The sequence below is a fragment of the Erpetoichthys calabaricus genome, chromosome 4, assembly GCF_900747795.2.
Source record: "Erpetoichthys calabaricus chromosome 4, fErpCal1.3, whole genome shotgun sequence".
Lineage (NCBI taxonomy): Eukaryota > Metazoa > Chordata > Cladistia > Polypteriformes > Polypteridae > Erpetoichthys > Erpetoichthys calabaricus.
This window is the reverse complement of record NC_041397.2, coordinates 195,355,810-195,373,826: the sequence shown is the minus strand read 5'-3', so window position 1 is coordinate 195,373,826 and position 18,017 is coordinate 195,355,810. Positions and strand designations below refer to the sequence as shown.

The following is an 18,017-nucleotide window of genomic DNA, read 5'->3' as shown; positions in this document are numbered from 1 at the left end:
CTGGCAATGCTGTAAACCTCCATGCCTTAAATGAACTGCCATCACATCTATGTGATGTGTCTACAGCAGTGGCAAGAGATTGAATAAATAGATATGGAAGAAAGATTTGTGCTATAGATCCTGATAGTCAGAAAAATGTACAGTTTTCAGTAGCTCTTAATGAATAAATTTTGATTTAAGAGGATTTCGGATTAGTTTCTTGTTTATTGTCCAAATGGAATATTTTAGAACTTGCTAAAAATAAGAAACCCTATTCTAAACTCCAGTTCATAGCCAAAAACATTTAGTTTCAATTAGATATGTTAAAAATATAGAAACTATGATAGCGTTAAGGAAAATCTCAGTTACAGAACTTGTGCTCACTTAGCTCCATTGGACACCAATTTGAGATCATAGAAAACTTTACCAGTTTAATATTACAACTTAAAAAAAAACTGTCCATTTCTTCAGTATTTCTGTTGTGTATAATATTAGCCCATATCATGCTCAACTGGTCATTTTGATTGTCATAGCACTGAATTAAAAAAAAGGCATTTCAACGGTCTCAACACATTCTTCACACTCACAATGACTGTGAAGTGTACAAATTACTTTAAGGGTTAACTTGAAAACTGGTTTGACATGACAGGAGTACTTGTCTAGCCAGGAAACTGAAGAGAAGAGAACAGAAAAGGACACACCTGTACTATATCCTGCCTTTCATTGGAAGTATTAAAAAGAGAGGTAAATTAATGCAGTTTTTTTTTTTTTTTTTTTTTGCTTTTTTTTTTCAACTTTTGTAAAAGCAGGGCATGTTTTAAAATATTGTAGTGTTAATGTAAACTAAACTAAACAACTAAATGTAAAATAAATACATATGATTCACATTAAGAAATAGAATTGTCTTGCTGCAGTGTATCATAAAATCTGCATTAAAAATGCTTATATGAGGAACATGCACTTACTTTTAAAAGAATTCCACTGAATAATTTTAATTAAGATCCTTGTATATTCTACCCAATTTATATTAATAGACACTACACAGCAAAAAAAAAGCAACAAAATTATTTTAAAATAAATGTACAAAAAACACAGAACATCATCTTTAGTTTTGTTCCAAGTCTATTTAAGCTATGCTTTCTGCAACCATTGAGGTTAGAAGTAAAGAATTTCATGTAGGGATTTTGTCCGAGTTCATATGAAAACTGTGTTTAGGAAGAATATTCCTACATCCACAGATTTTTTGGAAACCCTGTTAGTTGGAACGACAGGTAACAAACACACCATCATCTCATACTGTAACTTTGACGTAAGATAAATCAACCAAAAAATGTGCATTTGTCAATCACAGGGTAACCTCAGACACTATTGCAACCAATTACCAAGGCATTAATGTACACAAGAATTTGTGAGAAACCAAGAAAATTTCACAAAAATTTGAACGGAAATTGGGTAAATTCTACACAGACAGGGCAATTTTACTTTAACTATGAAATGGAAATGGAAATCTATTTAAATAACAGTCAAACAACAGTCGTAACAGTTTTCTGTTTGAGGCTTTCGAACACCCTGTAAACCCTGCAGAACATCTACAAGTAGTATCAAAAACATTAGGCTCAAAAATGAAACAAAAAAAATCACTTACTTTCTACTAATACAAAATGGAAACAATTCTTAGTTCTAAGTTGAGAACATTAAGTAAAAATAAAATAGACAATTTCATACTTGTAATGAAGTTATTACATCAGCATTGGTTAAACTTGCATGATTTTTGCAAACAAAATCAGCATGCTCTTATAAAAGGCTTTCCTGAATTGTGTATTGTGCTTTGTACTGTTTAAATTGTTAAAAAAAGAAAGCATTAATAAAAAAACTGACACTGTGCATATCTAAATTGTTCACTACCTAATCACTCTTACTAGCATTCATATAAACGTGCACAGCCCAGTTGCTACAGACTGAAAGGTAAACTTTCCCACACACTGGAACTTTTTTTTTTTTTTTTTTGAAACTGTATTATGAATCAGACTTCTTTTGATAAATGTACGCCAAATTATAACAAGGTTACTAAACTTTGCAGGAATAACTGAGCATGCCAGAACCAGTCCATTTTCAAAATTTTCCCCCTTCTACACTTTCAATCACCCCTCCAGATTCATAGATGTCATAGAATCCAATTAACATGAGATTAACTATACCTAGACAGAAACCTCTCAAAAGGTGTAAATTGAGAGGAAGATAGAAAAAGTAGAATACAACCATGATGGTTTTTGATGTAGGCTGAAATTATTACCTTTATAAATTTCAGAACCCAGGTGTTTGGTGTGATTCACAGAAAACAAGTTTCAACAAAGATGAGTGAAAAGGCATGAACAAGAGTGACTTAAAAATCTTCAAAGAAGTGGAGAAAAAAAAAATCGAGCAGTTCTTAAGATACATTTTTCTGATCAAACTTTTGTTGAATTTTAGTAAGTAAACAACAGTCATGATTTAAATCGATTTCAGATATTAACAATCATGGTAAGCAGCAACAATCTTCATACACAGAGAGACACATTTTTAATTAAGAGATTTTATTTACGGAAATCTAACTTAAAATAGTAATAATCCACACTATTAAAATACAGTATGTTCACGATTTTGGGATCACTTAGTATTGATCCTTATGGTGAATTCTAGTGACATGTAATCTCTGAAATATGAAGCACTTAATTTTTTTTTAGTGCTGATATTAACAATTTAGCAGAGATATGTTCTGCATGTACTTGGGTTACTCATTGTCATGGTAATTTTGACTGCCAACTAGCTTATCCTAGATCAGCCATATACTGTATATGCATTTTTTTAATGAACCAATCATATTTTCAGGGAACTGACATGTTGACCCATTGTAATAAGAGTAGCTCCACCGAGACCAAGATATACAAAATGCTTAAACACAAAGAAGGGCTGACTAAATAGAGTACATATAAGGAGCAAGTAAAACAGAGGAGATGACAACAAAACTATCCCTTCAAGTATCACTCTCACACTCACATACCTCAAAAGTACCTCATATGAGAAAACTACCTCTCTGTCACATTCTGCTTTAATCTTTTTTTAATGCTGGTGAGACCTTGCCCTATCTCACCTTTTTATTGTAGATTCAAAAGGTATGCTTACACAAGAATGCAATAACTTTGTTATGAGACCACTTCTGGTCTAGTAGCTGAATAAATTCTAGGGTTAAGGCAAATAATCCATATTACTAACCGAGAATGGTAAACCGGAAGGCACGGACCCAGGTACACGACGATGGACGCAGGAGACATTGTGCGCAGGCGCCTACAGTGTGCGTCTTATAAACCGCAAGCGATGTCTGATCCACCACGAACGAAGGAGTCACGGCTCAAAAACAAAAGAGCTCAACTAACGTAAATAAGAAATGAAGCAACAACGCGCCCATAGCTAATGACTAAAGACACAGCCACACAAGAAAGAGAATTCTGCGCTGCACCCCAGAGTCAAACGGAAGAGGCTACGGAGGCCCCACAGGTCCACAAAGATAGTACGGAAGGCGCAGGAAAGTACGAAAGTCGCAGGCGCCTACAACGCGCTTCTGAACTAAACGTCCACACTACACAGCATGGTCCACGCACTTCTAACACACCACAAGCATAAACATGAGATAGTACAGAAACCCCATGGATCCGGACTCCACAACATATGTGAATCACATTACAGTAATACAATATTGACCGGCTCCAAAACGAGAAACACCATTAACCCGGCCGGATTACCACAACACAGTCTTAACCAACTTTATGTAGCCTTCTCAAGAGAGTACAAAACCCTACACGTCCACACTACACAGCATAGTCAAACCCGACATAGTGCGGAAGGTGCAGGCGCCTACAACACACTTCTAAAGCACCGCAAGCAAAAACCCAAGATAGTACAGAAGCCCCGAAAATCCGGACTCCACAGCATATGTAAATCACATTACAGTAATACAACACTATAAGTACTCAGTGAAAACACAAACAGAAGAGGCTTCCGCGTCTGGCCCCAAAAGAGTTCAACTAACGGAAATAGGTAATTTTAACAGTAAGTGCAATTATCCATATTACTAACAGTAAACAACATATACCTAATCAACAAATCCCAAGGACAGACCATGGACAGAGTCGGCCTTTACCTCTCTGAGCCTGTATTTAGACATGGACAACTTTATGTAGCCTTCTCAAGAGTTCGGCATGCATGTTACGTTAACGTCAAGATTATAATAACTCCATACCAAGGAAAACTCATTCAAGGACAACACGCCATCTTTACTACAAATGTGGTGTATGAAGATATCCTTTGTGCGTCATCTACACCTTTACACTCCAATATATCTCATACATAGATCTGCGCAAACTCAAAGACATTCTATACTTACATAACATAACAATTAAACTGCTCTTGTCATTTACATACATCACATAGACCTACAGATGTCGTGACGGTGAACATGATACATATGTAACAATTACCAAGACAGACAATAATCTCTTTCAAATCTATTGCGGGTTACCCAAGACCAGGGGTTGGCAAGCGAAGCCCCCTAGTCTTTTATTAAAGGAACATCAGGATAGAGCTACCTTTACCAGATTCCAAGTGTTCCAGAATCATTCAATCTTCAGTTATCTTGAAAAGGACACTTCTACATTGAAAAGGATACTTCTACAAGAAAGTCCCTGTTATTTCCATTCTTGGAAGAAACTGAGTATATGCTGCCTTCTACCAATGATCTTTCATTGTCCTACCAGTTTTACATGGCCTCACTAACTCTTTATAAGGCCAGTTTTACATAGCTCCTCCTGAGAAGCCTACTCTGTGGAATTCTTCAGGAATGATCTTATTTCTATTAAGTGTAGAAAAGAGGAATTACCAGCAAGTAACAAGCCCATCAACATTTAGGAGCTATTCACAAATATGGGTCAGAATCCTCCTCTATCTAAATAGCTTCAAAAGTTATTTGCCATTGCTTTTAAAGGCACTATTCACAGGCTAAGCATTTCAGCAGTGAGTGGTTTAGAAAACTCCAGTTTTTGAGTGAATTCTGCAAAATGCTTGTTACATTGAAATCATCAGTAACTGTCATACAACGCTGCTTATTGAAACAAAAAAAAATGCCAGTGTCCTCAACCATGCATGTACTTTGGTAGTCTAGGGACAGGTATTGATGTATATTTTCTTAATTGAAAAGCATTACTGATACATTTCCAGTGTTTGGTCTTAAAAAAATGGGCAATAATATTAAGTGTTTAATATTATTACCCATTTTTTTAAGACCAAACACTGGAAATGTATCAGTAATGCTTTTCAATTAAGAAAATAAATTTAGTCCTTCATGAAGTAAATTAAAATCCATCCCTTTTTCTATCCCCAATCTATGCCTCTGGGTGAACATTGGACCCTGCACCACCAGAACTGTAGGTTTTAAAATATCTTTACCAAATAACCGAATTACAACAAAACTAATACTTTAATAAGATGTTTCTTTTGCTGGGTTGCATGCAGAACACTCTTTTCAGATTGGATGTGCAACTAAGTTCCTGAAAAGGACTGGTGCACTGTCTTATCACATTTACTTCTTGCCTTACACTCACTGCTGCTATGATAATCACCAACTCCGTGTCCCTAAACTGGTCAGATTAAATTTAACCCTCAGCAGATGCAGGATTAAATGTACAGTGTATGAATATTATTAGACAACTGGTTGATGATGTTGCACCAGCAGTGGCATTCATCAATTTCTTTTTGAAATAACAAACCAATTTTATTTTATTTTCTAAAATCACTACTTACCTGCTTATCGACATCCCTCTGTTTTCCTTGAATTTTTCAGGATGCTGCCTTAGATTTCAGAATTGTCTCCTCAACTCCTTTTTCTGCAGAACTAAGTGAACGCAATATGTGCGCTCACAATGCTAATGATACCTGCTCTTCAGTACTGTGATTACCAAGATTAAAAATGCTAAAAGGCATTAAAGACATTCTTGAAACACAACAATCATTTCACAACACTGTACAACCTACAGAATGGAAATGATGCCAATTATATTTTTCCTTGCAAAAAACTTTTTTGAAAAATGCTTGAAAAACACCTAAAAAGTGCCCGAGAAAAAATTGAAAACAAGCCTGAAAAATGCTTGCTAAACGCCATTAAAGAGCTTGAAATCAATAAACAAAAGATGGAAATTTACAACTCTCAAGTGTGAATGGACCCTAAAACTAAACAGGTATTTATCTGAAAACAGCAGTGTCAGATCGGGGGGAGCATGAACATGACAGAGAATAAAACTGAATAATAAAAAAAAATGCTAACCTTTACAAGTACCATAAATTTACACAGGCTGTTACAGAATCAAATGTATGTTTTTATTCCATAATAGTAACAAAAAGAGCAGCTCACTACTCAAAACCATAAATCTAGGAAGGACCCAGAATCAAACCCGCAAACCTCTTGATTATGAGTTAGCAGTTTTTGCCTCAGCACCAGCCAAGCTGTCGTGTCAACATTGTACCCTAACTGTTTTAGTTTGGGAAAATGGTTCAAAGGTTTTAACAGAAAATAAGCAGGCAAGAATCAGAGAGGAAAGGTCCAATACTTCAATTGTTTACTTGTTCAAATATACAGTGGTGTGAAAAACTATTTGCCCCCTTCCTGATTTCTTATTCTTTTGCATGTTTGTCACACAAAATGTTTCTGATCATCAAACACATTTAACCATTAGTCAAATATAACACAAGTAAACACAAAATGCAGTTTTTAAATGGTGGTTTTTATTATTTAGGGAGAAAAAAAATCCAAACCTACATGGCCCTGTGTGAAAAAGTAATTGCCCCCTTGTTAAAAAATAACCTAACTGTGGTGTATCACACCTGAGTTCAATTTCCGTAGCCACCCCCAGGCCTGATTACTGCCACACCTGTTTCAATCAAGAAATCACTTAAATAGGAGCTGCCTGACACAGAGAAGTAGACCAAAAGCACCTCAAAAGCTAGACATCATGCCAAGATCCAAAGAAATTCAGGAACAAATGAGAACAGAAGTAATTGAGATCTATCAGTCTGGTAAAGGTTATAAAGTCATTTCTAAAGCTTTGGGACTCCAGCAAACCACAGTGAGAGCCATTATCCACAAATGGAAAAACATGGAACAGTGGTGAACCTTCTCAGGAGTGGCCGGCCGACCAAAATTACCCCAAGAGCGCAGAGACGACTCATCTGAGAGGTCACAAAAGACCCCAGGACAACGTCTAAAGAACTGCAGGCCTCACTTGCCTCAATTAAGGTCAGTGTTCACGACTCCACCATAAGAAAGAGACTGGGCAAAAACGGCCTGCATGGCAGATTTCCAAGACGCAAACCACTGTTAAGCAAAAAGAACATTACGGCTCGTCTCAATTTTGCTAAGAAACATCTCAATGATTGCCAAGACTTTTGGGAAAATACCTTGTGGACTGATGAGTCAAAAGTTGAACTTTTTGGAAGGCAAATGTCCCGTTACATCTGGCGTAAAAGGAACACAGCATTTCAGAAAAAGAACATCATACCAACAGTAAAATATGGTGGTGGTAGTGTGATGGTCTGGGGTTGTTTTGCTGCTTCAGGACCTGGAAGGCTTGCTGTGATAGATGGAACCATGAATTCTACTGTCTACCAAAAAATCCTGAAGGAGAATGTCCGGCCATCTGTTCGTCAACTCAAGCTGAAGCGATCTTGGGTGCTGCAACAGGACAATGACCCAAAACACACCAGCAAATCCACCTCTGAATGGCTGAAGAAAAACAAAATGAAGACTTTGGAGTGGCCTAGTCAAAGTCCTGACCTGAATCCAATTGAGATGCTATGGCATGACCTTAAAAAGGCGGTTCATGCTAGAAAACCCTCAAATAAAGCTGAATTACAACAATTTTGCAAAGATGAGTGGGCCAAAATTCCTCCAGAGCGCTGTCAAAGACTCATTGCAAGTTATCGCAAACGCTTGATTGCAGTTATTGCTGCTAAGGGTGGCCCAACCAGTTATTAGGTTCAGGGGGCAATTACTTTTTCACACAGTAGTAAGTAGGTTTGGATTTTTTTTTCTCCCTAAATAATAAAAACCACCATTTACAAACTGCATTTTGTGTTTACTTGTGTTATATTTGACTAATGGTTAAATGTGTTTGATGATCAGAAACATTTTGTGTGACAAACATGCAAAAGAATAAGAAATCAGGAAGGGGGCAAATAGTTTTTCACACCACTGTAATATCAGTTACATACAATATAATAGCAATATACATGCAGATATAGGAATTGTACTATTGACTTAAAGATATATGATTTATACTATTGACTTACAGTAATACAGATATGTGAATTATACTATTGACTTACAGTAATACAGATATGTGAATTATACTATACTTACAGTAATATCAAAAGACCCAGAGCCATCATCCTAGACCAGTAGACTGAGGGAGCCCGCGTGTCAGTCTCGTCAGAGGATCAACTCGTGAGCCTGGTCCAATACCGGGCGGTGTGCACGTTCCCCACGGTTGAGCTTCCGAAGAAACTGAGGGCGGAACCTTCCCTTATATACTAATTGAGTGTCCTTACCCAAAATGGCTTACGTGTAAGCAGTGTATACAGAAGTAATCAGTTTCAGCACACACCCTTCCACGGGACGCAGTATTGTTTTTCTTCTACTTGGCCCTCACTGAGATGGTGCCTAGTATCAGAAGACACACAATAACAAGCGTTGCTTGCAATGAAGCCCCTCGAAGTGAAAAACAAGTACATGGCCTTGACTGTATTCCCATAACATTCTGAAACTCTTTATGAGAAGCAAGTTTTTGCACATTCTTTCGCTATCATCCCAAACATTCCAATCTTTGTAGCTGGTTTTGCACTGAAGCGACCAACCCCCCCCCCCTCTTACTCCTTTATTTCATCCCTTCTCCTGTTACAGAGAAAACCTTTTTTATTACAATCGGTCCCTCGCTCAGCGCAAAATCAGCAACCTTGTCTGTCGTGCTCTGTTATTAATTCGTTTTAAAACACAAAACACATAGCAATTAAATATAGTCATTAAAGCAATAATAATAATATCTTGCCATATTTGCATATTATTAGTCCTTAAAGCCATTTGCATGTTATTTTTCTGTATCTGTGCTTGTAATATGTTAAAAGTGCATACAGTCCAGTTCATGAAACTTGAGACATTTAGCCATCGAGTGTCATTGCTAGCCGTGATTATCCAATCTGAAGCGGGTTGTTCCCAGTTTACTGTTTGCTGATGAGAGACCATGGACTGAGGTAACCACCTAGCCATTTGGTCTGCCACTTTGTGAGTATGTCGTCCCACATTCTCAAGCTTGTTTGCAGTTATTTCATTATCTACGGTGTTTAAAGTTCCTAGGGTGGTGCCAACCCCTCCTAAGAAAGTGTCATACCATGCCCGTTTAGCACGCTTACACTGTGGCAACAGTGGAAACGTCACTTGCCATGTAACCTTAGTCCTTTTTGCTGTCATAGAAACAAGTTTACATGTGTCAATTATTGGTTCTACATGTGACTGTCTCGTTATGGGGGTTCTGGCCCACACGGCTATAGCAAGCATTGGTATAGTCCTGTTAATAATATCGGTTGCATTAATCCAGCCAATGGGCCCAGTCTTATTAGAGGTGTATTCGCCTGATGTTGCATTGACCTCGCACTGTACCTTGGAGCCGTTCCAGGGCCCCATACACCAAGTTACTTTCGACGTCCAGGTAATATTTAAGTTTTCAGAGCACTCAATCAGATACTTCTGTGGTTTTACCCCCGACACCTTCAAGTTCGAGGAGTAGATGGTGCACCCGTCACCAGTCGTAATGGTGAGGACATTGCAAGACTGATTCTCCGGACACGTCGTGTTCTCCTGCCGTCTAGATTTAGTGGAAGTGTTCCACCATCATCGGACCTGAGTCGTCTCCGTTGCCTCGCCTCCTAATGTGGTGGCTCCTACTTCATTCAGAACACCCCCAATTTTGTAAAACAAGAACACAGCATGTTGCACCCACTCCTCTCCTCCTCCTGAAACAGAATTTATGATTACGATACTACCTATTTACATTGTGTTAATTCTAAAAAAAAATAAAAAAATTTTAACTTACACTTTAGCTTTACCCTTAACAATTTCGTGCTGCATGTTCTAATTCTTCAACGGAATATAAAGTCCTTCCTTTATTTTTCCCTTTTTCTTTGCCCTTGGCTTTCTTTCCTCCTTTCTTGTGTTTACTCTTGCGCCGGTTTTTCTCCTTATCTTAACATTACCCTGTGCATCAGCATAAAGTCTGCGACGCATCACGGGTTTAGCCTGTAGAGGCAGAGGGTCAATTACCGACCCTGCATCGGGTCCGTCATCATCCTCATAATCATCATCCCAAATGTTACCGTCCCATTTTTCAGGATCCCACTCATGGACGTTAACTGCGGCTACAAACGCTTTGATCTTCGCAACATCCGGTCTGCGCTTCTTTTTCGCATTCACCTTGGCTATGCAAAAGGCTGCCTTTTCCGACATCCCCTCGGCTCTTTGTACCCGCGGCAATAATACAGCTACCTGGGATTCGGCCATTGAGGCCCACCCTAACGCATCCGCCAAGTCCATTTGCATTTTCTTAATCTCCCTTTCTTTTTTGTCTATCAGACTATCCAGATTTTTAACCGCAGTTAGCGAAACCCACCCTCGCGTCTGCAAGCCCATTATGGGTTCCTTTGCAGACACCTGACATTTCTTAAGCGCGGCTAGCACATTCACTGGTGTTGGGGGATCCAAGCTCTGCCAATATTGTGCTAATCCCCCCCCACATCTCAATTCTCTGGCGCAGTCTTCCCATACTGTTTCTTCCCAGCCAGGGAGAGGTAAAGGAGCTGCGCCAGGGTTTTTATCCTTTTTCTTAAACATCTCTGATTTCCTTTGCCTCACTTAATAGTTCAATATTTCACCAGATTCCCCAAAATCCTGCAACCGACTACGCCAAAATGTTTTAGTTTTGGAAAATGGTTCAAAGGTTTAAACAGAAAATAAGCAGGCAAGAATCAGAGAGGAAAGGTCCAATACTTCAATTGTTTACTTGTTCAAATATAATATCAGTTACATACAATATAATATAATAGCAATATACATGTAGATATAGGAATTGTACTATTGACTTAAAGATATATGATTTATACTATTGACTTACAGTAATACAGATATGTGAATTATACTATTGACTTACAGTAATACAGATATGTGAATTATACTATACTTACAGTAATATCAAAAGACCCAGAGCCATCATCCTAGACCAGTAGACTGAGGGAGCCCGCGTGTCAGTCTCGTCAGAGGATCAACTCGTGAGCCTGGTCCAATACCGGGCGGTGTGCACGTTCCCCATGGTTGAGCTTCCGAAGAAACTGAGGGCGGAACCTTCCCTTATATACTAATTGAGTGTTTTTACCCAAAATGGCTTACGTGTAAGCAGTGTATACAGAAGTGATCAGTTTCAGCACACACCCTTCCACGGGACGCAGTATTGTTTTTCTTCTACTTGGCCCTCACTGAGATGGTGCCTAGTATCAGAAGACACACAATAACAAGCGTTGCTTGCAATGAAGCCCCTCGAAGTGAAAAACAAGTACATGGCCTTGACTGTATTCCCATAACATTCTGAAACTCTTTATGAGAAGCAAGTTTTTGCACATTCTTTCGCTATCATCCCAAACATTCCAATCTTTGTAGCTGGTTTTGCACTGAAGCGACCAACAACCCCTTACCCCCCCCCCCCCCCCTTACTCCTTTATTTCATCCCTTCTCCTGTTACAGAGAAAACCTTTTTTATTACACCTAACCCATTTTCTTTTCCTTCGGTTATACTCTTGAATAAAAGTGCACTTGTTTTGTTATACTTGTACCTTTTGTTAAAGTGTTTATTTGATATTTGGACTTCAGTCTTCACACATTATATACTTCATGTCAAAATTTTGTCATTAGTACTATAACATGAAAAAAAGTTTGTTTTAGATATGTGTTCAACATTTCTTGCCTCACATTTCCTGTTATCCTACATTTACCCAGATCATTGTAGACACGGAATACACATGAAATGTATGTGTTCCAAATAACGATATATTATTTACCCTATACAACTCCCGGCACCTCACACCCAGATAAACAGACTTGAGCTGGGACAACTTTTTGTCCGACTTGAGCTGCGGTAGTGGGGGGATGGGATAGCAGGCTGCTTGCTGCTTGTGCTGATCGACACATTTGCAAAACAAAAGATGCTAATGGAGAGGTGCAAAGGAATTTAAGGTGGCCTGGGATTATGACTTTTTTTGTAGGCTTCAGGGATTCTAGTGTTAAGAACTACTTGATGATACTGAAGGTAAAGAGTAATGTAAATCCACTTGAGTGATGGATGGAAAAACACAAGTATCTGTGCATTCTGCCACAAACAGCCCTTCTAAGAGGGCTTTCAGCAACAGAGGACATTTTGTAACATGTAATCGTGGAGCTCTGAAGCCAGATGCTGTGGACTGACTGGTGTTTCTGTCACACAACATGAAGATTCCTCCATAGAATTTTTACAATTATTTAATTGTTTCTGATATCTTTTTGAAATATTGGACAGAGCTAGTTATTTCTTTGTTTAAAAATGTTATAGGTTTGGGTTTTTTTGTATCTTTGCGCAATATATGACAGAACTTGTTTACAAATACTATATATTAGTATTTGACAAAACTTTGGATTTTTACAATATAGTACAGTATGTTAGATTTTTGTTCTTGCTTGTATGCTGCCCAATTCCAGCTTATAGCAAAGCAGTTTATCCAGACTGTAATGTTCATGTCCTGTAGTTAAATTATGATTAGTATTTTATTCCCTTTGGATTCATATCTTGTTTATATTAAGGGTAAGTAAGTGTCTGTTTAAAATGCTCTCATTATAATAATTTTGTTAGTCTTTTGTGTAAATCCTGTAGGCCACTTTGAAATAGTTTCTCATACTTGCACCGTTTGATCTCAGTAATAAGTTGACTGGTGATTTTAATGTTTTTGTGTTATTTTGCTTCAGTTTCAATTAAAAATAAATAAGACCCATTTTCCTAAACTGTTGTTTCCATTAATCTCATTAGTAAGCTACAATCAATATACTATTAACAAGCCCAAGTTAGATCAATAGGACTTTTACAAAAACGTTTATAAAGGATGAAAAATATTGTCTACTTATCATTATCATCAAAGTCCCCCAAAATACTGAGATATAATTGAGATAATCTCATACACTCCTAGTCACCTGTGTTATATTTTTGCTGAATCTGTAAAGGGAAAAAGAATCCAGTTTAGCTAAAACCAGTATGATGTTCTTTGACCACAGGAGCCCAGCCACAGTACTCGACAAGTGCCCCAGTCTTCAAGGTTTACCAAACTCAGGCTTGTCTGCACACTTGATCTACCTTTCACAGACTCCTTTTTTTAAACATATATAAACTAAAACCTGTGCTACTCATGATTTTTTTTTTAAATTTTTGCAATGTGTGGATGTAAACAATTGTACTCCAACCTGAACTTGCTAAGTGGCCTTGGATAAAAGTATCAGTCAAATATATAGTAGAGCAATATTAAATACTTATAAGGTATTGCAATCTTATAGGTCAATTTTGGTCAAATATATAATACAGTAATGAATAATGACACCTTAAATCTCTCTTATCCTCCAGTTAGGTGTATGCAGGTGCCTGTGGCACACCACAATGGGTAATTTCTTTCCTTGTACATCTCACCATCACATCAAGATCCAGCACGCCAAAATCTCTGGTAAGCCATTTTGTATTACATTGTATATGTTATTTCATTTCAAAGCTTAATAAAAATACAGCAATCACTAAAATATTCAAAGATATAAAGCATTTCGACAGCAGACTGCAAAACCTCAAGGTGGCCGACGCTAAACTCGCTACTGCTTCCGTTTCATAAATTTATGAACCACTGCATTATGCACTCGTGATTAGGTCAGCTTGTTTGTTATGCTGAAACCTTCATCCAAACAGAAATGTGTGAAATTTGGCATTCTGTATTTAAACAGGGAATTAGAAACATTAAATATGTACAAAAAAAACAGAAAGGCTGTGGTGAAAGATGCAAATTTTTTAGTTCACTCTTTAAAGCCCCTATAAACAAATTAATTACAATTATCTCCTAAAATTCTCACATCATTAAGCAGAAGTTTCCTTTAGCAGCTTAAAATGAAGTGTTACGAATTCCTCCCAATATAAAAACAACTTAGTTTTTATTGCTTCCACTTCACAATTATTCGAACCACAAAAACCTCTTTTACACTTTGTAAAGAAGTCAGTTAATCAGAGAAAATTCAGAATGGTGCATAGATGTGTAATTTGCAAACAAAGTACTTCACTGAGACCAATGAAAGACAATAATCCTGCAGGAGTAACAGTGATTAGCAGATAACACAATTTAAGCCATTTTATACATCAGTGCTCACACAAATCTTTGCTGAAAACTTCCTGTAGGCAAATTTAAGTTAAATGCAGTAACCTACAAAGAAATTAAGCTGCATGAGGTTTCATTCTTTTTCTTCTTATCTGCAAACTTGAAATAAATGTATCAATGTGTAAATCCTAATCTACGCCATGTACAGTTCATATATTGTACATACATACATACATATTATCTGCTACTTTTTTGCCAGAGTCAAGCCAGCATAATACAATGCCACAGAAATAATAATACAAATTTATTACATTTACCGAAAAACTAAACATCTATACTTAAACATGCACGTGTTAGTCTATACAGTTTATAAATGGCTTTAAATTCTCTACAACCTTTTAAGAACTTTTATTGTGTATATGCAAGCTCTACACACACACACACACATACATACACAAGCTCCATGACAGCTTGACAAATGTTTTCCCAGTTTCAATTTAACTTTTGTCTCTATTACAAAAAAAAAAATCCTGGGAGGGAGACTAGGGAGACGAGACGTGATCCTCTTGGAAGACACTTGTAACGTCACACGAAGACAAGGCAGTGAGACAACATTTAAAACAAGTTCACGGACATCTAAACAAGCAGTTGTTGGAATGCTTTTGACAGACAGACATCATGTGCTCCCAGCTCTTAAAACAACGACAAGCGACAAACAGAACACTCAGCTTGCCAGCAGCAGCAGCAGATCCGACAGCATCTCCTTAGCATGCGTTCAGCAAGCCCCCCCCCACCCCCACTCCCCCTTCACAACACGAGCAGCGTTATACATCCTGTGAGAAATATTTAACCAAGCCCGGGGCCAGAAATAAAGGACAAGTGTTGTTTTTACAAACGTTTTAAAGTAAAAGTGAAAAATATGCATATGTAACAATTCCCATGAAAATAACAATCTCTTTAAATTGTATATCCGGTAAACCAAACCCGGGGTGGGCAAGCGAAGTGAGCAGGGGGCAGAGCCCCCTAGTTTTATATATTTTTCAAATTTCACCTCATGGCTACAATCTGCATAAAGTGTGCATAAAGATGATAACATTACCAATTTCTCATTTTCATTCTTCATTATCAAACCCACTTAATCCAGTTGATAATTGCAAGGATCAGAAGCTATCATCACCTTGTATACAATGCTTGAAACTTTATTATTCTGGTTCATCTGAAATATAATCGGCTAGCATCTGATAGTCTATGCTTCTCTTTAAGTTGGTTTAATGAGAAGTAGGCTAAAATGTGTAATTTATTTGAATCTGATATGTACAGATGCCAAAGCCAGCCTACCATGAAGTGCACTATATGAGAATACAATATACTGAATTGAGATAAACTTGTGGGCAGTACGGTGGCACAGTGGATAGTGCTGCTGCCTTGCAGTTAGTAGACCCAGGAAGTGAACCTGCATGGAGTTTGCCTGTTCTCCCCGTGTCTGCGTGGGTTTCCTCCGGGTGCTCCAGTTTCCTCCCACAGTCCAAAGACATGCAGGTTAGGTGCATTGGCGATTCTAAATTGTCCCTAGTGTGTGCTTGGTGTGTGTGTGTGTGTGTGTGCCCTGAGGTGGGCTGGTGCCCTGCCTGGGGTTTGTTTCCTGCCTTACGTCCTGTGTTGGCTAGGATTGGCTCCAGCAGACCCCCGTGACCCTGTATAATTAGGATATAGTGGGCTGGATAATGGATGGATGGAGATAAACTTGTATGGTACAACGATGCAGAGCTAAACGCTGATGCCTTGCAAATCCAGATATCCGGGTTTGAAATCTGTGCTAAGATGTTGCCTGTGTGGTGTCTGAATATTTTCCCTGCGTATACGTGGGTTTCCCTCTCTAATGACTTGCATGTTAGGCTAACTTGCCATTCTAAAATGACCCTGTGTGGATGATACCAAGGTCTGGCATCCCTTCCAGAGTTGGTTCCTGCCTGACATCCAATTAAATCGCTATAGGCTCTAACCCCTTGACCATGGATAAAATAAACCTTAAATTGCATCCCTAAAACTGAATTAAGAATACAGTATTCTGATGGACAGATGGAAGAACTATGATTTACTGCAAATCTATAGTAGTTCCAAAGTACAACCAAAAACACCTATAAGGAAACCGAATCAACAAATAAAGATTGTGGAAATCGAGATCAAGTTCAGCAATCAAGGGATACAAAGATCTAAAATTTTTGGAAACCAAATACTTCGTTTTCGAATAGACTGGTTTTCTTTACAGATGTGAAAAAGCATTGTAAGATTGAGTGAAATCCTTTTGTTGAAGAAAAGTAAGAAACAAAGGCACCAAAGTGCTGACCATAAAGATCACTACGCCTACCCCTTCCCCCAAAAATATTGTGCCCTTCTGAATATTAAGATGAGTGTTTAACAATGAGGTTAACAATATCCGGAAGTTTTGCTTTGTATAAATTATCATATGTTAACTACAAAACAAACCGCTCTCTATCAAAAGACATTTATTATACCATCATGGATACGTTACTTGTTATACAGTTGTCTTTGAAAATGACATATTTCTAATAATAATAATAATAACAATATGCGTGTATCTGTTAAAAAAATGATAAAGAATGGTAAACAGGAGGATATTAAGACGCACAGAAGAAGCGAATGTGAACCTCCACGAACGCATCGGGACGCAAAACTTCGTAGGAACAGAGCAACCCGTGAGTCTTTCTTTAGTCAAGAGGACAGCGTAATGCGTCTTATGACAAGCACACAAAAAACAATTTCAAGGCAACTCAAAACAAAGTAGAAACCGTCACGATCTAGTGAGGGGGTGATTCGCCCAAAGAATATACTACGAATACTCAGCCCGTAGCTTTCCATTGTCTTCACATCGCACAATACAGTAACCGCGTGTAAAGACGACTAAACAACTCGCTAGCCCCCATCACTCCTGTTGCCGCATTATAAACAGGCACGATCGGTAGAAACACTTCACGTGGATAGATCACGGCTGTGCGACAACCGACATTTTTCAACGGCACGCATCATGCTATCTTACCTTTTTCGCCTTAGATGTACAAATCCAATGCCAGCAATGTGCTTTAAAAAGAAATAGAGCAGAACGTTCTCGACAGCGAAGCCATGTACAACTATTGTTGATTCCGTTTGCCTCTGCTTGCTTGAAGCGTGGAAAAGCCCCTCAACAAGGGCGAAACCATTTCTGGGGGGGTCACTGTTAACTGTAAACCAGTACATAGATTGCCTTGAATGCACAATAATTTGTAAATATTTATCTATATATATAAATATATATACATGCAATTTATATATATATATATATATATATGCAGTATATACAATTTTAAAAATCGTCAACACAGTATACGCTATTTTAGTACGTTTCATTTTTCCCCCTTTTACGAGAAAATGTTACTAACTATACGTCACTATGGACAGAAGTCGTATATTGTATTTGCCAGGAAGTGAGACTGGACGGTGTAAATTACCTGGTGTTCTACACAGGAGATTACCGTTTAAGGTGCCTA

General features: G+C 37.9%; 1 protein-coding gene across 1 annotated transcript in view; it reads right to left on the bottom strand.

Moving 5' to 3' along the window:
- c4h21orf91 (chromosome 4 C21orf91 homolog) overlaps positions 1–17,665 on the bottom strand; it is a 57,712-nt gene extending 40,047 nt beyond the window's left edge. Inside the window, exon 1 of the mRNA XM_051927088.1 lies at positions 17,531–17,665. The gene's annotated coding sequence lies outside the window, so the exon portion shown is untranslated. The remainder of the gene's footprint in view (positions 1–17,530) is intronic.
- Between the last annotated feature and the right edge of the window lie 352 nt (positions 17,666–18,017).